Source organism: Hypanus sabinus, chromosome 17 (assembly GCF_030144855.1).
Source record: "Hypanus sabinus isolate sHypSab1 chromosome 17, sHypSab1.hap1, whole genome shotgun sequence".
Taxonomy (NCBI): Eukaryota; Metazoa; Chordata; class Chondrichthyes; order Myliobatiformes; family Dasyatidae; genus Hypanus; species Hypanus sabinus.
This window is the reverse complement of record NC_082722.1, coordinates 6,190,476-6,213,765: the sequence shown is the minus strand read 5'-3', so window position 1 is coordinate 6,213,765 and position 23,290 is coordinate 6,190,476. Positions and strand designations below refer to the sequence as shown.

General features: G+C 42.2%; 1 protein-coding gene across 2 annotated transcripts in view; it reads left to right on the top strand.

Annotated features, from left to right (window-relative positions):
• The window catches only part of st3gal2 (ST3 beta-galactoside alpha-2,3-sialyltransferase 2), a 285,788-nt gene that overhangs the window by 136,463 nt on the left and 126,035 nt on the right, over positions 1–23,290 (top strand). The window lies entirely within an intron of this gene.

The following is a 23,290-nucleotide window of genomic DNA, read 5'->3' as shown; positions in this document are numbered from 1 at the left end:
TTCATCCCCCTTTAATATGACACACTAAATCATTGGTTTTAGAAATTGCATAACTAGTTACATAACTTCTGGTCCAGCTGCTGGTGAGTAAGAATCCTGGCAAAAACTACACCATGAAGGCAAAGGAACACTCCAAGCAACACGGCGATAAGGTTATTGGAAAGCACAAGTCAAGTGATGGATATAAGAACATTTCCAAATCACTTAATATTCCTTGCAATACAGTTACATCAATCATCAAGAAATGGAAAGAATATGGCACAGTTGTAAATATGCCTAGATCTGGCTGTCCTCAAAAACTGAGTGACCGTGCATGAAGGGGACTAGTGAAGGAGGCCACCAAGAGACCTGTGCCAACTTGGAGGAGTTACAAGCCTCAGTGGCTGACATGAACGAGACTGCACATACAACTGTTGCCCGGGTGCTTCACCAGTCGCAGCTTTATGGGAGAGTGACAAAGAGAAAGGCACTGTTAGAAAAAAGCTCATTTGAAATCTCAGCTAGATTTTGCCAGAAGGCATGTGGGAGACTAAAGTCAGCTGGAAGGAAGTTCTAAGGTCCGATGAAACCAAACTTGAGCTTTTGGCAATCAGGCTAAACACTATGTTTGGCGTACATTATTATCAAAACCACACTACCCCTACTATGAGGGATGGTGGTGGCTGCATCATGCTGTGGTAATGCTTCACTGCAGCAGGCTTTGGAAGGCTTGTGAAGGCAGAGGGTAAAGTGAATGCAGCAAAATACAGGGAAATCCTGGAGGAAAACCTGATGCAGTCTGCAAGAGAACTGTAGCGTGAGAGAAGATTTGTTTTCCACCAAATGTAAGGCCAAAGCTATGAAGGAATAGCCTAAAACAAGTAAATTAATGTCTTGGAGTGGCCAAGTCAGAGTCCAGATCTCGATCCAACTGAGAATTTGTGACTGGACTTGAAAAGGGCTGTTCACTCACAATCCCCATGCCATCTGGCAGGGTTTGAGCAGTTTTATAAAGAAGAATGGGGAAAAATTGCAATGTCCAGATGTGCAGATCTGGTAGAGACTTATCCACACAGAGTCAAGAATTTAATTGCTGCCAAAGGTGCATCTACTAAATACTGAATTGAATTGACTTTATTTCTTACATTCTTCACATACATGAGGAGTAAAAATCTTTACATTACATCTCAGTCTAAATTAGGAATGTGCAATCTGACGCACCATCAATAACTCTCGGAGATGGGAGGTGAACGATAGGCTTTTATTAGCAGCAAAAGGGAGCACAGCATCTCGGAGACTGAGGGGGGAGCAGTGCCTCCAATCGCCTTTATACAGGGATCTGTGGGAGGAGCCACAGGAGCAGTCAGCAGAGGGGTGTGCACAGACAGGTATACATAGTTTACCACACAATCATAATAATTTATAATAAATAGAACAGTCAATGTAACATAGAAATACACTCAAATCAGCGTGAGTTCATCAGTCTGATGTCCTGTTGGAAGAAGCTGTCCTGGAGCCTGTTGGTCCTGGCTTTTATACTGCGGTACTGTTTCCCGGATGGTAGCAGCTGGAATAGATTGTGGTTGGGGTGACTCGGGTCTCCAGTGATTCTTCGGGCCCTTTCTTCACACCTGTCTTTGTAAATGTCCTGAATCATGGGAAGTTCACAACTACAGATGCGCTGAGCTGTCCGCACCATTCTCTGCAGAATCCTGCGATTAAGGGAGGTACAGTTCCCATACCAGGCAGTCAGTCAGGATGCTCTCAATTGTGCTCCTGTAGAAAGTTTTTAGCATTTAGGAGCCCATATCAAACTTCCTCACCATCTGAGGTGAAAGAGGAGCTGTTGTGCCTTTTTCACCACACAGCTGGTGTGTACAGACCATGTGAGGTCTTTGGTGATGTGAAGGATGAGTAATTATGCTATCAATTATTTTGTGTTGAAGGCAGGTCGTGCCTTACGAGCCTGAATGAATTTTTTGAGGATGTGACTAAACACATTGATGAAGGAAGAGCAGTAGATGTAGTGTATATGGATTTCAGCAAGGCATTTGATAAGGTGTCCCATGCAAGGCTTACTGAGAAAGTAAGGAGGCATGGGATCCAGGGGGACATTGCTTTGTGGATCCAGAACTGGCTTGCCCACAGAAGGCAAAGGGTGGTTGTAGACAGGTCATATTCTGCATGGAGGTCGGTCACCAGTGGAGTGTCTCAGGGATCTGTTCTGGGACCCCTACTCTTTGTCATTTTTATAAATGACCTGGATGAGGAAGTGGAGGGATGGGTTTGTATGTTTGCTGATGACACAAAGGTTGGGGGTGTTGTGGATAGTGTGGAGGGCTGTCAGAGGTTACAGCGGGACATTGATAGGATGCAAAACTGGGCTGAGAAGTGGCAGATGGAATTCAACCCTAATAAGTGTGAGGTGGTTCATTTTGGTGGGTCAAATATGATGGCAGAATATAGCACTAATGGTAAGACTCTTGGCAGTGTGGAGGATCAGAGGGACCTGGGGGTTCGAGTCCATAGGACACTCAAAGCTGCTGCACAGGTTGACTCTGTGGTTAAGAAAGCATACAGTGCATTGGCCTTCATCAATCGTGGGATTGAGTTTAAGAGCCAACAGAGGTAATGTTGCAGCTATATAGGACCCTGGTCTGACCCCACTTAGAGTACAGTGCTCAGTTCTGGTCACCTCACTACAGGAAGGACGTGGAAACCATAGAAACGGTGCAGAGGAGATTTACAAGGATGTTAAAACACAAACACAAGTAAATCTGCAGATGCTGGAAATTCAAGCAACACACACAAAATGCTGGTGGAACACAGCAGGCCAGGCAGCATCTATGGGGAGAAGTACAGTTGACGTTTTGGGCCGAGACCCTTCGTCATGACTAACTGAACGAAAAGATAGTAAAGAGATTTGAAGGTGGGAGGGGGAGGGGGAAATCTGAAATGATGGGAGAAGACCGGAAGGGGTGGGGTGAAGCTGAGAGCTGGAAAGGTGATTGGCAAAAGTGATACACAGCTGGAGAAGGGAAAGGATCATGGGACAGGAGGACTTGGGAGAAAGAATGGGAGAGGGGAGCACCAGAGGGAGATGGAGAGCAGGCAAGGAGTGATTGTGAGAGGGGCAGAGAGAGAAAAAAAAGGGGGAAAATAAATAAAGGATGGGGTAAGAAGGGGAGGAGGGGCATTAACGGAAGTTAGAGAAGTCAATGTTCATGCCATCAGGTTGGAGGCTACGCAGACGGAATATCAGGTGTTGTTCCTCCAATGTGTGTGTGTCTACAAGGATGTTGCCTGGATTGGGGAGCATGCCTTATGAGAATAGGCTGAGTGAACTCGGCCTTTTCTCCTTGGAGCGACGGAGGATGAGAGGTGACCTGATAGAGGTGTATAAGATATGAGAGGCATTGAATATGTGGATAGTCAGAGACTTTTCTGCAGGGCTGAAATGGTTGCCACAAGAGGACACAGGTTTAAGGTGCTGGGGAGTAGGTACAGAGGAGATGTCAGGGATAAGTTTTTTACACAGAGAGTGGTGAGTGCGTGGAATGGGCTGCCAGCGGCAGCGGTGGAGGCGGAAGTGATAGAGTCTTTTAAGGGGCTCATGGATAGATACATGGAGCTTAGAAAAATAGAGCCATTGAGTAAGCCTAGGTAGTTCTGGGGTAAGGACATGTTTGGCACAGCTTTATGGGCCAAAGGGCCTGTATTGTGCTGTAGGGTTTCTATAATTTTAATAAATTTAGACCAAATTGTAGAAATTTGTTTTCACTTTGACACAAAGGGGTCTTTTCTGTTGATCAGTGTCAAAAAAGCCAAATGAAATCCACTTTGATTCAGTGTTGTAAAATAATAAATCATGAAAACCTCCAAGGGGGGGTGAATACTTCCTTTAGGCATTGTATACTAATTAATAAAATTAGTAAACTTGGAGTGGTGGTGAAAGAGAGAGACTAGAATGTTACCAGTTGAAATTGCTGCTCTGAGGTTTATTCTACATCCAAACATGCAAAATAAGATCAAAGAACCTGAAACAGCGAAGGATGCTGTTCACTCTGTGCCAGCTCTCGTTCCAACAGCACCACAGGTTTTTTCCTTTTCATGTGTGTATTCATTTCAAAAAGGGAAGTTTCTGCTTATTGGCTTCAACAACCCTTTCAAGCAGAATATACCAAATCAGCACAGTTCAGTATTTCAAAAACTATCCGTCTTCCGTTTCAAACATGAGAAATTCTGCAGCAGATGCTGGAAATGCTGTGTGTGTTGATTTCGCCTTCCACTTCATTCTTTTGTTGTTTATCTTCAATTTGAGTCCTTAGGTTACCAAATTGAACTTAGATTACCTTAAATTGCTAAAGACATCTTTTTGTTTTTTCTCAATCTATTCCTTCATAATTTTGAACTACTTCAAAGATTACGTGTATCAGCTTCTTCAGATTTCAAATAACGAAAAGCATTGATCCGTAATGAATCTTCTGAAAGGTTGTTCCAAGGAAAATGCAGTGTTGTACAGCTCTTCAGCCCTCCACATCTATGCGGACTATCGTACCTATCTATACTAATCCTACTTGTTTGCATTAATTCCATATCCCATATTCGCTTGAGCAACAAAAAAAGATGCAGCACATATGCAGTCTCTCCTGTCCGCCTCTTTGCCTTCATCATTCAGTACCAGTCCAGATGCCTCTTGAATGGTGTTACTGTTCCTGCCTCCACCACCTTCCTGCTCATTCCAGCTACTGAGTACTCTTTGTATGAAAATTTTCCCTTTGAGTGCTGTCCCTCTCATCTGAAACATATTCTTCTTCATCATCATCATCATCATGTGCCGTGTCATATGACGTGGGCATTCATGGTCTTCCATCCATCCCTAATTTGCGAGGGATTGCTCTGGGCCTAGACTGTGCTGCCCAGCCCGAAGCCATTCTTGATCTCTCTAAGTTGGCTTGGCACTTAGAGTGACAACCTTGCACCCAGGTTAGTTGGATGGACATTGAAACTCCCCTGTCTCAGCAACCTCTCTCCAAATCACTCACTCCAACTGGACTGCACTGATTTTGCAGTACACCAGCATGGCTCATCCCTTGAATTTGCTTGGCCTTCGTTCACCTCTTCATTGTTTGTGGTAGTAGTTTACCACGATCTTATCGTGGCTGATCTATTTCCCACTCAGCCCCAACTTCCTGCCTTCTGCCTGCATCCGTTCATGCTCTGACTAGGTTAAAATCTATCAAACTCTGCCTTAAATATACCCAATGTCTTGGCACAGTACAAGAGCCATTTTTAAATACAAGGCATTGTGCAGAGCAATTTGAGCTCAGAATTTCAGCTCCTTGTCTTGTGAGTGGAGTCTTTATTGTATGCTCTGTTTGGATGTGGAACATGAAGTGTAGTTGTTATCACATAAATTAAATATTAGCATCAGCACCCACTGACACTGTTCACATGTGAATAGAAATTACATGGTTAAAAATAAGTGTGTCTTCTGTGCTCTAAGAAACCTACAAATTATGTTTTTATAGAGGTAGACCATTCAGCCCATCATGAATATGGCAGCTCTTAGTTTAATCCCATTCCGTCTCTTACTTTCCTGTAACTTGCACTATGTCACATGCTCACCCATGTTCTATTATTACCTTCCTACTGGGGCTAAAGGACAATAGGGGGTGGATCTGCCTGTTTTTTCTGTGTGGGGTGGGGGGATTTGGGGGTTGACGATTGTGCTGGCTTTCTTTTCTTTCTTGGTTTTATTACTACTTGGAGAAGATTTTCAGAGTTGTGTTCTTTGATAATAAATGAACCTTTGAACTAATTAATCCACCAACTGAGGGAATGAATGGTGTCAGAAATGATATGGAAGTGGGGTCCATATTTTGTGCCACAGTGATTTTTGACTCTGAGATTATGGACGTTCTGGAGGAGCTTCAGACAATTGCCCAAGACTGAGATGGAGCTGGTGGCTGGGAACAAGACTGTGATGTAGGCCAGTGAGAAGGGTTGCTGTCTCCCCATAATTTAGCTGGAGATAAATGATTTAGAATTATTATCAAAGATCCAAATTGATTGCCATTGACAATGTTGGTGACAAAAGTTAAAAAGGAGATTTTACCGTGTAATGCATGGATCCCGAATTCAGCACGTGTGGTATTAAACTCTCAAAATAGATTCAAGAGAAAATGCGCACAGCACATCATAAAAATATGTCTGATTTTGTATACAATGTAGTAAAATTATAGTTCCAGTGTTCAAATGTAATTTTTAAAAAAGCTGAGGCCATTTCTGGACAGCTTTGTCCAGTTTTGGCCATCTCACAGGAAAGTTACTGAGGCAGTGTGGTGGTGCTGCTTCACAGCTGCAAGCACCCAGGTTTGTGTGTGCAGTTTGCACGTCATCCTCTTGACTGTCAGATGCTCCAGTTTACTCCTAAACCCCAAAGGTATTTGTAAATTGCCCCATCGCATAGATAAGTATCAAAAGAGATAGAGAAAGCTGGTAAATTAAACTGGTCAGTTGGTTCACTGGTATAGTTTAAAACTTGTCTTGCATACTGCGCGTAGAGTATAGCAGTACGGAGAGGTGCAGTGCAGGTGAACGGTAAAGTGCAAGGTCTCAGGCTGTGAAGTCAAGAGTCCATCTTATTGTACCATGGAAACGTTCTAGATTCTTATAACAGCACGATAGGGGCTGCCCTTGAACCTTGATGGCTAGGGTGAGCAGAAAGGATGCCCAGGGTGGGTGGGGCTTCTTCACTGAGGACAGATGGACAGAGTCCCTGGTGGACACTGAGCTGTACCCATTACTCTCTGCAGTTTCTTGCACTCTGTGGAGAAAGGTTGTCATACTAAGCAGTGCTGCATCCACACAGGATGGTGTATCAGTGAAATCCACAGGGCCATGCCTAATTTCTTGAGCCTCCTGAGGAAGTAAACGTGTTGGTAGGCCTCCTTGGCCATTGCATCAACATGGTTGAACTAGGACAGATTTTCACATCTGGGAACTTGAAGCTTTTAACCCTAGGAACTTGACGTCAGCACTATCAAAGTTAACAAAAGCCACCCCCTCCCCTCTTGAAGTCAAATAACAACTCTTTTGTTTTGCTGACATTGAGGGAAAGGTTATCAAGACACCATGTCACAAAGCTCTCTTATTTCCTTCCTGTAGCCAAGTCATCATTATTTGAGATATGGCCCACTATAATCTTATCAAGTGCAAACTTGTAGCTGGAAGTAGAGCAGAAGCCGTCAATCTTTTTAAATTCTTTTTAAGAGACTGGTTGTAGGGAGTTTGTGAGGAAGTATAAGCAGATGATAGAACAAAGATGCACTCATCCAGATGGCCTGAGATGTGATTATTTTAATGCAAGAAGTATCATAAACAAGGCGGTTGAACTTACAGCGTGGATCATGATGTAGAACTATGACGTGGTGGCCATTACAGAGACTTGGATGTCTCAGGAGCAGGAATGGCTGCTAACATGCCAGGCTTTAGATGCTTCAAGAAGGACAGGGAGGGGGGCAAAAGAGGTGGGGCATGGCTTTGCTCATCAGGGATAGTATCATGGCTGCAGAAAAAGAGGAAGTCATGGAGGGATTGTCCACTGAGTCAATGTGGGTGGAAGTCAGAAACAGGATGGAGCAATAACTCTTTTATAGACCTCCCGCACCCCCCCCCCCCAATAGTAGCAGCCATCGAAGAGCAGATAGGGAGGGAGATTCTGAAATGGTGCAATAATAAGAGGGGTGTTGTGATGGGTGATTTTAAGTTTCCTGGCATTGACTGGCATCTCCTTAGAGCAGGGGGTTTGGATGGGGTGGAGCTTGTTAGGTACATTCAGGAAGATTTCCTGACAGAATATGTAGAAAAGCCAACTAGAGGAGAGGCTGTACATGATTTGGTACAGGTTTCCCCCACTATCCGAAGGTAGAGCATTCCTGTGAAACCATTTGTAAGCCGAAATGTTGTGACGTGAAGAAGCAATCACCATTAATTTATGAGAAAAATTTTTGAGCGTTTCCAGACCCAAAAAATAACCTACCAAATTAAAACAAATAACACATAAACCTAAAATAACACAAACATATAGTAAAAGCAGGAATGATATGATAAATATACAGTCTATATAAAGTAGAAATATTGTAGGTACGGTGTAGTTTCACTTATCAAAATCGGAAAGACAGCGAGCCAAAATCAATTTGGAGGAAAGAAAATCGATGGTACACGCATGCGCACTCAACTGCCCACACAAGGCTTCACAGTCATAGTAGTCTTTCTAGGGGTAAACACTCGAATAAAGTGGGTGTCTTTTTTTTGCAAAAGCGAAAATCCTCTTTGTTTAGTGAAAACAGTAACTAATGTAGGTCTTTTGTAACAGTGAGCTGTCGTAAAGCGAACGTTTGAAAAACGGAGGCCACCTGTATTGAGAAATGAACCTGGTCAGGTGTCAGATCTGTTGGTGGGAGTGCATTTTGGAGGTACATGGAGCTTAGGAAAATAGAGGGCTATGCAGTAGATCCACGCTAGCTCTTGGCAGAGCAGTCCCATCAGCATAATTCCCTCTCATTTCCCCGCCGATCCACTCTTTCTCGGATGTCCATTCAGTCCCCATTTTCATTCATTTGCCATTCATCTCCACTAAGGATTATTTCACATTCCAGACTAAAAGACATCTAAAGCAGTTGCTATCTCTCTGGTCCTACAGCCATCTCTGGAGCATCTGGACAGTAAGGACAGTAACATCAGACAATGTTTTATTCACTATAGTTCAGCCTTTAATGCTACTGTTCCAAGCACCCTCATCATGAGAACGCCAGGCTCTGGGAGGTAATGCAATTGAATCTGTAACAGATCACAATCAGTGAGGAGAAGCATCAAACCTACGTTGACCATGGCACATTTATGTATTTATTTAGAGAGGCAGTGTGGAATAGGCCCACAGCTCAGCAACCCCCAACACCTCAATTTAACCCTAACAATAATGACCAGGAAACCTACCAAGTACGTCTTTGCACTGTGGGAGGGAAGTGGAGGAGCCAGAGAAAACCCAGAAGGAAGAATATACAAAACCTGAAAATCTGTACCATCAGAAATAGGAGCAGAATTAGACCATCTGGTCCATCAAGTGTGCTTCACCATTTCATCATGGCTGATCCATTTTCTCTCTCAGCCCCAATCTTCTGCCGTCTCTCCATATCCCTTCATACCCCGACTAATCAAGAACTTATCTGCCCAAAATATACCCAATGACTTGGCCTCCCGAGCTGTCTGTGGCAACAAATTCCACAGATTCACCACCCTCTGGCAAAAGAAATTCCTCCTCATCTCTGTTCTAAAAGGACATTTCTCAATTCTGAGGCTTCTGGTCTTGGAGCAGGCTCAAGGATAGATTTTCAGTGGATCTGTTGTGTGATAAAATGGGCTCATGGCCTGACAGTCTACCTCGTTATGATCTTGCACTGAGTATTTACCTGCACATCTTTAATAGCTTTCACGAAGTTATTCAAAGTTAAAAGTCAAAGTAAATGTATTATTAAAATACACATATGTCACCACAAGCTGCCTTGAGATTCATTTTCTTGCAGGCAAATAAAGAAATACAAATATTTATGAAAAACTATACATGAAGACTGACAGAGAATACGCGAAAGGAAATAAATTGTGCAAATAAATAAATAATACTGAGAATATGAGTTACTGAGTCCTTGAAAGTGACGCTGTAGGTTGTGCAGTCACTGCAGAGTTGAGGCGAGTGAACTTATCCACATCAGTACAGGAGTCTGGTGATTATCGGATAACAATTATTCCTGAGCCTAAGGCTTCTGTACCTCTTACCCAAGGAAACAGCAAAACGACAGTGAAGGTCCTTGATGATGGATGCTGCTTTCTTGTAAGTTTGCTCAGTGGTGATGAGGGCTTTTCCTGTGATTGACTGGGCCGTACCCACCACTTCCTGCAGACTTTTCTATTTTTGGACATTGGTGTTTCCATTCTAGGCTGTGGTGCAGCAGGTAGGATGCTCTTCACTATGCTTCTATATACAGTAAGTCGTCAAAGTTTTAAATTACATGATGAATCTACACAAACTTCTTAGAAACTAGAGGTGGTGCAGTGCCTTTGTGGTGACACTTACATACTGGCCCCAGGACAGAGCTTCTCCCAAGAAATTCAAAGCTACTGACCTCCCCCCCAGCCTCTGACCCCCAAAGGGGATCTGACTCACGAATGCCCGGCTTCTTCCTCCTGCAGTCGACAATCAGCTCTTTGGCTTTGCTGATGCTGAGTTGTTCTGGCACCATTCAAGCTGATTTTCAATCTCCCTCCTGTTCTGCTTTGTTATTGTTTTATAGTATTCAAGCTCAATGCACTGTGTAATGATTTGATCTTATAAACAATATGCAAGACAAGCTTTTCACTGTATGTTGGTACATGTGACAACAGTAAACCAATACCAATATTATTTTCCATTTAGGGGTAAACTACCAGCACACCTTTGGGATATGTGAGAAATCCAGGGGACCCAGTAAGACATTATGCAGCAACGAGGAAAACGTGCAAACTCGACACAGACAGTACCAGAGCTTAGGTTCGCTGGAGATGTGAAGGTGCTGAACTGGGGGTGGCATGGCATAGAGTAGCACCTCAAAGTGCCAGCGTTCAGGGTTCAATTCACACTACTGTCTGTAAACAGTTTGTACTTTCTTCTTGTGATTGTGCGGGTTTCCTATGGGTGCTTCAGTTGCCCCCCACATTCCAGAAATGTACAGATTAAGGTTAGTAAACTGTGCGCGTGCTGTGTTCGCATTGGAATCAAGGAGACACCTCTGGGCTGCCCCCAGCACATTCCTGATGCAAACAATGCATTTCACTGGAAGCTGTGGAAACTGCCTGGTTACTGCACACATCTCACCATTTCCAATGTCTGCTGCATAGGAAATGCTAGGATCATGTAGTGAATTACTGGTGGATACTCCAGCTCAACACTCGTACAAAAAAGAGCAGGCTAAATTCTGCCTTTTATAAACAATCTGAAGAAAATCCCAGAGGCATAGCACACTTGGTTTCCTTTTTAGCTAGAATTACTTTAGGCAAAATAGCAAAACAAACCATGAAATGTCAGACTACATTGTTAATGAGGGGGCGTATTTGTGCAAAAGATTGCCCAATGGAGATCTTTTATGCAGCAAAATGTCTGGAAGAATATTGTCAATTGTAAGCTTGACTCTGAACCTAACAGAAGGATATAAGAAATACTGTGGGAGGTGGCGAGGGGAGCATTCCAGTTCATACATTAAGATTTGGTCAGCATGGAAATTATTTGATAAATGCTTCGAAATAGATCTCAAACTGAAGTATGGTTTAACTTTAAAAGCTAGTAAGAGCTTTGTTACCATCAGTTGTTACAATGGACTCATTCAGCTCATAAATGGCAGTTTGCAGTTGTCATTATGTATCTCGACGGAGTAATTAGGAAGCTAAGACATTCTTGCGACTGCTTGCTGAGAGATTTTTCTTCAGTTTATCCAATTGAAAATCAGATTTTTTTCCCCCAAGAGTGAAATGCAGCAACAAGCTATCTCCAGGTCACTTCCATCACCCTGTGGAAGTTTGACCAGGATTTTTTAAGCAAGACTAGGATGTGTGATCATCTCAGTCTAAAAATTCCAGTCCATCCTAAAGGCTACTGTAGATGGACTGGGATAATCACACAAAATGAGTGTTTCCTAAATGTAGTGGGAGGTTGTAAGAGAGGAAGGTACAAGGGGCAATGGGTGGCTCCACTTGCTTCAGTGATGTAATGGTTTACATAAATGTACATCACAGACTACATTCTTCTCTGGTCTTTTTGCACACAATTGAAATGCTCATTGTCAAGCATAAAAACATTTGTAACAATAGAAAAGTTGGTGTGAGATCGACGCGCTATATGCTCATGTGTCTCAGATTTGTGTGCGTTACGGATTCAGCAACAATAAATATACAAGTGAGGCAGGGCTTTTTATAACAAATAGAACATTTATTAAACACTGAAAAACAAACCCCCCAAAAGTAAACAAATCACTAAAGTAACCGGAAATCAGCTGCTGTGCGGCGGCTTAAACAGTTCTTAAAGGAATAAAGTGAAAACAGTTCTTAAAGCGATGTTGCAAAAACAGTTCTTCAAAGCAGTACTGCAAAAGTTCAAAATGCTTACAGTCCATTAAAGGAGAGACTTTTTAGACGATTTAAATTTTCTTTCAAGTCGTGCTGTTGCGGTTCCCAGTCGAACTATACTTTTCCCGGAGAATTTACGAAGATGAAAATGAAACGGCTTAAAGGCACTGACCTTTCCTTTACAAAACTGTACCCAAACCCTTTCTGCTATTCGCAGGGGTTACCGGGGGGACAGCCAACGAATTCCTTCCGAATGAGGATCAAACAAGGTCGAACCCGTTTCACTGTCGAAATCGACTTTTCTCGATCTTTTAGCTCCCGAACTCCGATCTTCATTCTCCACTGATTCTCAACTGGCAGTATTATAAAGAAACTGCCAGCAATGACCTTTTAAACTTTAGGCATTAAATGAAACTCCACCTTTCAACCAAACTGCATCATAATATTGGACCATGCAGTGGCATGGAGTCAAAATGGCAAATCCAGCCACAAACTGCCCCTCCTCACAGGGAGGGGTCCTCCTTTTATACCCTGTAAAAAGAAAATGTGTCACAATACCTCTACTGGCGGGAAAATGACGTCACTCCACCATCACAAGACCACTACCTTAAGTCCAGTATAGCTTCAACACCACTGTCACGTGACAAGTACAAGATACCCACGGGTACGTAACGTGAAAATTGCAAAATACAGAAATTCCTCATCATCCACATCACTGAGGACCTCACGTGGTCTGTGCACACCAGCTGTGTAGTGAAAAAGACACAACAGCACCTCTTTCACCTCAGATGGTTGGGGAAGTTTGGTATGGGCCCCCAAATCCTAAGAACTTTCTACAGGGACACAATTGAGAGCATCCTGACTGGCTGCATCACTGCCTGGTATGGGAACTATACCTCCCTCAATTGCAGGTCTCTCAAGAGAATGGTGCGGACAGCCCAGCATATCTGTAGTTGTGAACTTCCCATGATTCGGGACACTTACAAGATCAGGTGTGTAGAAAGGGCCCATAGGGTCATTGGGGATCCAAGTCACCCCAACCACAATCTATTCCAGCTGCTACCATCCAGGAAATGGTACTGCAGTATAAAAGCCGGGTCCAACAGGTTCCGGGACAGCTTCTTCCACCAGGCCATCAGACTGATGAACTCACGCTGATTTGAGTGTATTTCCATGTTACATAGAATGTTCTGTTTATTATAAATAATTATAGATTACTATGATTGCACATTTAAATGAAGATGTAACGTAAAGATTTTTACTTCTCGTGAAGGATGTAAGAAATAAAGTCAATTCAGTTCAGTACAGAGTGAGACAGTCTCAAACGAACAGATCTGAAGTTTATGTCTTCATCTCAAACCTTTGAATCTTTCTAGGTCAGAGTTGTTATTGAGAACAAATATGAACCCTTCAAACTCATAAAGGAAGGGTAAGGTTATCTAGGTAGTTTACTCCAGAATTTAAGCCATCTCAGGGGTGTTACAGAGTTGGAACAGGTTTTACAGCTACTGATGGGTAAAGAGAAAGAAAAGGATGGAGAATAAAAATTTGATCAATTCAGACTGTGAAGGGTACCTGCCAGCTGTCTGGCTAAAGAGACAGATTGTTTGGTTGGCAAAAATACTGCGCAAAGTACATTGAAGCAGAAGTTGTCCCAAAGGGGGTGGAGGAGGTGACTATAATGCCATGATTAGAAGTATCCTTTCCATGAAAAGTTGAGGGTTCCATTCAGTATAGTGCCTACTCAGTCTCGGGGAAGGAACATCTTCAAAAAGTGAATCTCTAATCATTTGAAGCCTGTTGAGAACAAAAATATAGAAAGAATTAGACAAGATCTTCTGTTTGGTGTGTACTAAATACTACTTAAGAAACCAAACCTCAAAGATTAAATCTCTGGGTTAATACCTGAGCTATTTGGAAAATTGGCATTGGGATAAAACTGTTAGGGAAGTTAGTAAGTAATGAGAGTTCATTTTATTGGACACTTCCATCATTTCAAGGACAGAAGGAATTGTAATGGGGATGAGTGCTGGAGGAAAGAATGAATGAGCTACACATAGACTTTAAATGCATGTTAATAGGTTTGGAGCTGGAGGAGTGGAGAATGGAGTTATGATCGGGGGGAAAAGCTACTACGAATAAAAATTCTGTACTAAATGAATTAGTACACTGTTGGTCAGCAACGGTGCTTCCGGCTTCACAAACAAAGGGAAATATTAAGGTTGCAAAGTGAGTAAAACGTGAAATATGAGACAAAACTCGTGATGGTGGATTGGTAGAATGTGTGTCTCAAACAAATGGTCATTATACAAATACCATAAAGTATAAAAAAATAAATTGAATAATGTTAGACACAAACAGGAGGAAATCCCTTTCCCATTCTGATATGTCTATCCATGGCCTCCTCTATTGTCAAGATGAAGCCACACTCAGGTTGGAGGAACAACACCTTATATACCAGCTGGGTAACCTCCAACCTGATGGCATGAACATTGACTTCTCTAACTTCCGGTAATGCCCCTCCTCCCCTTCTTACCCTATCCCTGACATATTTAGCTGTTTGTTTTTTTCTCTCTCTCTGCCCATCCCTCTGCCTATTCTCCATCTCCCTCTGGTGCTCCCCTCCCCCATTCTTTCTCCCTAGGCCTCTCGTCCCATGATCCTTTCCCTTCTCCAGCTCTGTATCCCTTTTGCCAATCACCTTTCCAGCTCTTAGCTACATCCCACCCCCTCCGGTCTTCTCCTATCATTTCGCATTTCCCCCTCCCCCCACTACTTACTATTTTTCCTTTCAGTTAGTCCTGACGAAGGGTCTCGGCCCGAAACGTCGACAGTGCTTCTCCCTATAGTTGCTGCCTGGCCTGCTGTGTTCCACCAGCTTTTTGTGAATGTTAGACACATCAGGGTTCCAGTAAGCTGTTTTGAATACCATGACTAATGAAGGATGCATTCACCTTGAAGAATTGAGCTGATATCTAGACTTCCTCTTAAACCATTAAGAGAGAACTAGGGTGTGTGTATTGGAAATCAGGATGTTATTTATAGTAGGAACTGATAGAGTAAATCATGATAGACTAGTTCTTCTTGTTTTGGTTAATAGGATTTTGAGACACATTCAGGTTTGGCATTTTAAGATTAAATTGAGGGAAAAAATCCTGAAAGCAGTTCCACAATTGATGTTGTGTACTTTAGTTTTAAATTAAGATTGAATTTGGATTCATCATGAAGGGTTGCAGTCGAAAATGCCGACTCTTTATTCCCTTCCATAGATGCTGCCTGACTTGCTGAGGTCCTCCAGCATTTTGTGTATGCTGCTCTGGATTTCCAGCATCTGCAGAATCATGCAATATCAGAAGATATAGGAGCAGAGTTAGACTATTTGGCCAATCGAGCCTGCTCTGCCACTTCATCATGGCTGATGTAAATTTCCTCTCAGTCCCATTCTCCAAATCCCTTCATGCCCTGACCAGTCAAGAATCTGTCAACTTCTGCCTTAAATATGCATAAAGACTTGACCTCCACATCTACCTGTGGCAAAGAACTCCACAGATTCACCACTCTCTGGCTAAAGAAATTCCTCCTCATTGCCTTCCTAAAAGGATGCCCCTCAATTCTGAGGCTGTGTCCTCTGGTCTTAGACTCTCCCATTATATGAAACATCCTTTCTACATCCATTCTATCAAGGCCTTTCACCATTCGATAGAATTCAATGAAATCACCCCTCATCCTTCTGAATTCTAATGAATACAGGCCCAGAGCCATCAAATGCACTTCATATGACAAGCCATTCAGTCCTGGAATCATTTTCATGAATCTCATTTGAACCCTCTTCAGTTTCTTTCTGAGATACAGGACCCAAAACTGCTCACGATACTCCAAGTGAGGCCTCATCAGTGCTTTACAAAGTTTCAATATTACATCCTTGCTTTTATATGCTAGCCCTCTTGATATGAATGCTACATTGCATTTGCCTTCCTCACCACAGACTGAACTTTTAGGGAATCCTGCACAAGGTTTCCAAAGTCCCTTTGCAGCTCAGTTTTTTTATATTTTCTCTCCTTTTAGGAAGTAGTCAACCCTTTCATTTCTTCTACTAAACTACATGACCATAATCTTCCTGAGACAGTATTCCATCTGCCATTTTGTTGCCCATTCTCCTAATCTGGCTAGGTCCTTCGGTAGCCCCTCTACTTCCTCAAAACTACCTGCCCCTCCTCCTATCTTCATATTGTCTGGAACCTTTCAACAAAGCCATCAATTTCATCATCCAAATCATTGGCATATAATGTAAGAAGAATCCCAACACAGACCCCTGTGGAGCACCACTAGTCACCCACAGCCAACCAAAAGATACTCCCTTTATCCCCACTCTTTGCCTCCTGCCTCCTGCCACAGCTTTATCCATGCTACAATCTATCCTGTAATACCATGGGCTTGTAGCTTGCTAAGCACCCTTCCATGTGGCAGCTTGTCAGAGGCCTTCTGAAAATCCAAGTACACAACATCAACCGATCCTCCTTTGTCTATCCTGCTTATTATTTCTTCAAAGTATTCCAACAGATTTGTCAGGCAAGATTTTCCCTTGAGGAAACCATGCTGACTATAGCCTACAAGTACGCTGAGATCTTATCCTTAATAATTGACTCCAACATCTTCCCAACCATCAAGGTCAGATTAACTGGTCTATGGTTTCTTTTCTTCTGCTTTTTCTCCCTTCTTGAAGAATGGAGTGACATTTGCAATTTTCTAGTCTTCTGAAACCATTACAGAATCTAGTGATTCTTGAAAGATTATTACTAATGCCTGCACGATCTCTTCAGCCACTTCTTTCAGAACCCTGGGTGTACACCATCTGGTCCAGGTGATTTATCTACCTTCAGACCTTTCAGTTTCCCAAGAACCTTCTCCCTAGTTATGGTAACTTCACACTTTTCATGACCCCTGACGCCTGTAACTTTCAAAATACTGCTCGTGTCTTCCACAGTGAAGACTGATGCAAAATACTTATTCATTTCATCCATCATTTCGTTGTCCCCTGTTACTTGGGGATTGTTTTACAACATATCCACTCTCTTTTACACCTTATATATCTGAAGAACCTTTTGGAATCCTCTCTGATATTATTAGCTAGCTTACTTTCGTATTCCATCTTTACCTTCTTAAAGACTTTTTAGTTGCCTTCTGTTGGTATTTGCAGGCTTCCCAATCCTCTAACCCGGCTGATTTTTGCTCTACTATATGTCCTCTCTTTGGTTTGTACGTTGACTTTGACTTCTCTAGTTCACCATGATTGTGTCATCTTTCCTTTAGAATACTTCTTCCTCTTTGGGATGTATGTATCCTGGCCTTCCGAATTACTTCCAAAATTTCCAGCCATTTCTGCTTTTCCATCATCCCTGCTAGTGTTCTTTTCCAATGAATTCTGGCCAACTCTTCTCTCATGCCTCTGTAATTCCCATCACTCCAGTGTAGTACTGATACATCTGACTTTAGCTTCTCTTCTCAAATTTCAGGGTGAACTTGATCATACTACAATCACTTTCCCCTAAGAGTTATTTTACCTTAAGCTCTCTAATCAATTCTAGTTCATTGCATAACACCCAATCCAGAACAGCTGATCCTTTTAATTGGCTCAACCACGAGCTGCTCTAAAAAAACCGTCTTGTAGGCACTCCAGAAATTTTTCCTCCTGTAACCCAGAACTAACCTAATCTTCCCAATCTCCCTGCATATTGAAGTCCCCCATGACTATTGTAACATTGCCTTTTTGGCATGCATTTTTTATCTCTGTTATAATTTTTAGCCTATATCCTTATCAGTATTTGGGGGGGGGGGGGGGGTCTGTATACAACTCCCATCAGGGTCTTCTTACCCTTGCAGTTCTTTTGTTCTATCCACAATGATTCAACACCTTTCGACCCTTATTACCCTTTCTAATGATTTGATTTCATTTTTTTACCAACAGAGCAACGCCACCTCCTCTGCCTTCCTGCCTATCCTTTCAATACAACGTGTATACTTGGACATTAAGCTCTCAGCTGTAATCTTCTTTCAGCCATGATTCAGTGATGCGCACAACATCATACATACCAATCTGTAACTGTGCTGCAAGTTCATCTACTTTATTCAATATACTGCACACATTCAGATACAACATCTTCAGTCCTGTATTCACCCTTTTCAATTTTGTCCACCTTTTGTCCTCCTGTTGACTACAATTTTGCCATATCAACAGCTTCTCTTCACTACACATTGCCTGTTTGTAAACCAACTAACTCATCTGTAGCACTATTATCCGCCTTTCCTATGATACTTCTTGCATTGAAGTGTAGGCATGTCAGGACACTGGCTGCATCACTGCCTGCCTTAGGAACTGTACCTCCCTTAATCACAGGATTCTGCAGAGAGTGGTGCGGACAGCCCAGCGCATCTGTAGTTGTGAGCTTCCCATGATTCAGGACATTTACAAAGACAGGTGTGAAGAAAGGGCCCGAAGGATCATTAGGCATCCAAGTCACCCCAACACAATCTATTCCAGCTTCTACCATCCAGGAAATGGTACCACATCATAAAAGCCAAGACCAACTGGCTCCGGGACAGCTTCTTCCACCAGGCCATCAGACTGATGAACTCACACTGATTTGAGTGTACTCTATATTGCATTGACTGTTTTGTTTATTATAAATGATTATAAATTACTATGATTGCACATTTAGATGGAGACATAACATAAAGATTTTTACACCTCATGTATGTGAAGGATGTAAGAAATAAAGTCAGTTCATTCATGTCAGGACATTAGTTACACCATGTTCAACCTTTTGATTCCTAACTTGTCTGAGGTATTACCAATATCTGCCTCCACAACCTCTCCACTGACTATTCTGGCTTTCTGGTTTCTGTCCCCCTGCAACTCTAGTTTAAAATCTACTGTGTATCATTAACAAACCATCCCACTAGGATATTAGTTGCCCTCCAGTTCAGGTGCAAACTGTCCCTTATGACGGGTCCTACCTTCCCCGGAAGAATCCGAATGATCCAAAAATCTTTTGTGTTTATCACCTGATCTGTCTCAACAATCACCCTACCATCTTTTGTCTTTTACTCACTCCTCTCCTCATATCTGCTGTGAAAATTATACCCCTTTTTCCCTCCAGTTCTGAGGAAGGGTCCCTGATTTGAAAGATCAACTAGATCCTCTTTACATAAATGCTGCTTGACTGACTGAACATCCTCCAGTATTTCTAATTTTTGTGATAGAGGGTTGATAAAGTAAATGTGGTTGATGTAGAACAGTTTTGATAAGGTCCTATATAAGGGAATTGTTATCTAGGTTGAAGACCCTGCAATAAAATCGTCTTTTAGCAGTAGTAAGAAAATTGCTAAGTAGCAAAGTGTAGTGGTATTCTGAACTACAAAGAGGGCAGTGATAGAGGCCAGTGGGGTATTCTGAACTACAAAGAGGGCAGTGATAGAGGCCAGTGGAATAGGCTGCACCATAGCAGATGACAATCAATGTGGAGAAGTGAAAGGGGTGATGCACTTTGGTAGGAAAAATGTTCTGAGGCAATATAGAATAAAGGAACAACAGACGCAAAATGCTTGAGGAACTCATCAAGTCAGGCAGCATCTATAGAGAGGAATAAACAGTCAATATTTCTGACTGAGACCCTTCCTCGGGGTAAAGGATATTGTTCTAAAAAGGATGCAGGAGCAAGGTGATCTTGCACAGAAAGTGACAGAAGACTGAAAAAGCAGTTAATAAGATGAGTACAGTTCTGGTCTATATTAACCCAGGTAATGGAAGTCATGTTGAATCTTTATAGAACACTTGTCTGGGCTCAGCTGTAGTGTTGAATTCAGTTTCATTCACCATGGTATATGAATGAAAACAATAGAAACGATCCATAAAAGATTTATGAGAATACTTCCCAAGGTGGGGGAATGTGATAGGAAGAGCAATATAAAGCGGAGGGACACAATTCTAAATAAGACCATAAGACATTAGAGCAGAATTAGGCCATTCAGCCTATTGACTGCTCCGTCATTCCATCATGGCTGATCCCTGATCCCACTCAACCCCATACACCTGTCTTCTCATCAGATCCTTTGCTGCCCTGACCAATCAGGAAATGATCAACTTCTGCCTTAAATATACTTGGCCTCCATCGCAGTCTGTGGCAGAGCATTCCACAGCTCTGGCTATAAAATTCCTCCTTAACTCTGCTCTAAAGGGTCACCCCTCAATTTTGAGGCTTTCCCTCTAGTTCTGGATACCCCCACCATAGGAAACATCCTCACACATCCACCTTATTTACTGCTTTCAACATTTAGTAGGTTTCAATGAGATTCCCCCCCCCCCCCCACCCCCATACAAGAATGGGGTAAAAGAACAGAGATCAGGGGTATATCTGCTTAGTTCGCTGAAAGTGGCATGAAATCATGAGAAAGTGGCCACTTTGTTAGGTACAGGAACTACTTAGTGGGCACTGAGAGTACATGTTTTGACCAGAGAATATGGGGCTTAAAACAGAAGAATTTATGTGAAGCTTTGAAAGAGACATTTAAAATCATGAAGACAACATCAATCTAAAAGAATCTGTTCCTATTGAAGATCAAGTTCAAAGTAAATTTGTTATCACAATACATACATGTCACCATATACAACCCAAAGATTCATTTTCTTTTGGGCTTTCATATTAAATCCAAGGAATACAGGAAACACAAGAGAATTAATGAAAGTCCACACACAAGATGGACAAACAACCAATGTGCAAAACACAGCAAACTGTGTAAATACAAACATAACATAATAATAGTAATCATATATAAGCAATAAATATTGAGAACACATGTGATGAAGAATCCATGAAAGTGAGTCAATAGTTCAGTGTTGGGGTGACTGAAGTTTAAAAGCCTGATGACTGAGGAATATTAACTGTTCCTGAATCTTGATGGCAGCTGCTAGAAGAGAGCTTGACTTGCTTTCCTGCGACTGCTGTCCATATAGATGTGCTCATTGGAGGGGAGAACTTCACCTATGATGGACTGGGCTGTATCCACTACATTTTGTAGGCTTTTCTGTTCAAGGGCATTGGTGTTTCCATACTAGGCTACAATACACCCAGTCGATATATTCTCCACAATACATCTATCGTCAAAATTTTAAATGACATGCTGACTTTATGCAAACTTCTAAGAAAATAGAGATACTGCCATGCTATCTTTGTACAAACTCAGGACTCTAATCAATAACCCTCGCAACCGGTGGTGAGCACTTGCTCGAGACTGCCTTGATGCTGGGAGTGGCACAGGGTTGACACACAGGGATTTTCAAGTGGACACCTTCCTTCCTCGATGTTTCATCGATTAGCCCCTACATCTCCAGAGGGCTCAACAGTGACTTCTGGTGTTCCAGAGTCACCCTCTGTTGTGTCTTCCCACTCTCTTGACGCTACCTTGGAGCCCAGGAGAAGTCTTTTTGCTTGATCCAAAGCCAGTGACAGCTTCTTTCTGCGGCCTCTGATGGTTTGCCATATTATCAGACCGTGGATCCCTAGCTCCTTCAGCAATTTGATTGTGGATGGTAGAAAAAGATGTTCAGACAGACAGACAGACATACTTTATTGATCCCGAAGGAAATTGGGTTTCATTACAGTCGCACCAACCAAGAATAGTGTAGAAATATAGCAATATAAAGCCATAAATAATTAAATAATAATAAGTAAATTATGCCAAGTAAAATAATAATAAGTAAATTACGCCAAGTAAGATAAGTCCAGGACCAGCCTGTTGGCTCAGGGTGTCTGACACTGGAGGAAGGAGTTGTAAAGTTTGATGGCCACAGGTAGGAATGACTTTCTGTGACGCTCAGTGTTGCATCTCGATGGAATCTCTGGCTGAACGTACTCCTGTGCCTAACCAGTACATTATGGGGTGGATGGAAGACATTGTCCAAGATGGCATGCAACTTGGACAGCATCCTCTTTTCAGACAGGGAGTCCAGTTCCACCCCCACAACATCACTGGCCTTACGAATGAGTTTGTTGATTCTGTTGTTCCGATAAAATAAATAGTGATACATAGGAAAATGTTCTTAATGCAGGGAGTATCTGGGCTGTTGTGTAGTACATAGCTGGGGATTAACAGTGTAGGAAGAATCTATTGCAAAAAGAGCTGGAAAAATAAGCTGAGGAAAAAAATATCTGAGGGATCATCAGGCGACTATTTCCTTATTGCAGCATCATTTGATTGTACTTTAAGCAATTGCCTCACAAAAAGGTTCTTAAAAAAAATCCTGTTTAATGACAAGCACAACTAATAAGAGTCAGTGGTTACTGCAGTAAAGTTTTGTATATAGCAACAAGTAAGCAGAGTGCTGGGCACAAGGAAACACTTCATTTGTAATGCTGTCTTTTCCCACCAACCACATTACATTTTATGTCCATGAAGTCAGACTGATTTTCCCCATAACAGGGACCTGGATCAACTACAACTGCTGTAAAATCAGGCTGATAGCAAAGGGATTTAGTGTGTTTCAGTTTGTACAGTAATGATGCAGTCTTTGGAAACCACATGACTGAATAAACAGTCTTCAGTTTATTAGGCAAAAGGTTGTTCCATGCAGCAGTAGGGAAGAATAATACCATCTGTTTTCATTTATCCTTTATAACTAGATCACATGAATACAAATTAATAATATCACGAGCAGCTCAAGCCATTCTTCTTGTCCAAAAACAACTTCAAGTCGTAAGTATAATCCTATTACAGGACTATGTGCAGTTTTCACTATGGAAAATGCTCACTATGGAAGACAGTACTAGAATGCCAGAAATCAGGGGACAGGAGTAAGTGTTGTTGATAGCTTGGGAAGATGAAAGGTCTGGAGATAGATACATCACCTGGACCCCATGGTACTGAAAGAGGTAGCTGAAGAGATTATGGAAACATAAGTAATGATCTTTCAAGAACACTAGAAGCTGGAATGGTTCCAGATGAATGGAAAATTGCAAATGTCACGCCACTCTTTAAGAAGGGAGGAAGGCATAAGAGAGGAAATTATAGGCAGTTAGCCTGGCTTCAGTGGTTGGGAAGATGTTGGAGCTGATTATTCAGGATGCAGCTTTGGGGTACTCGGAGGCACATGATAAAGCAG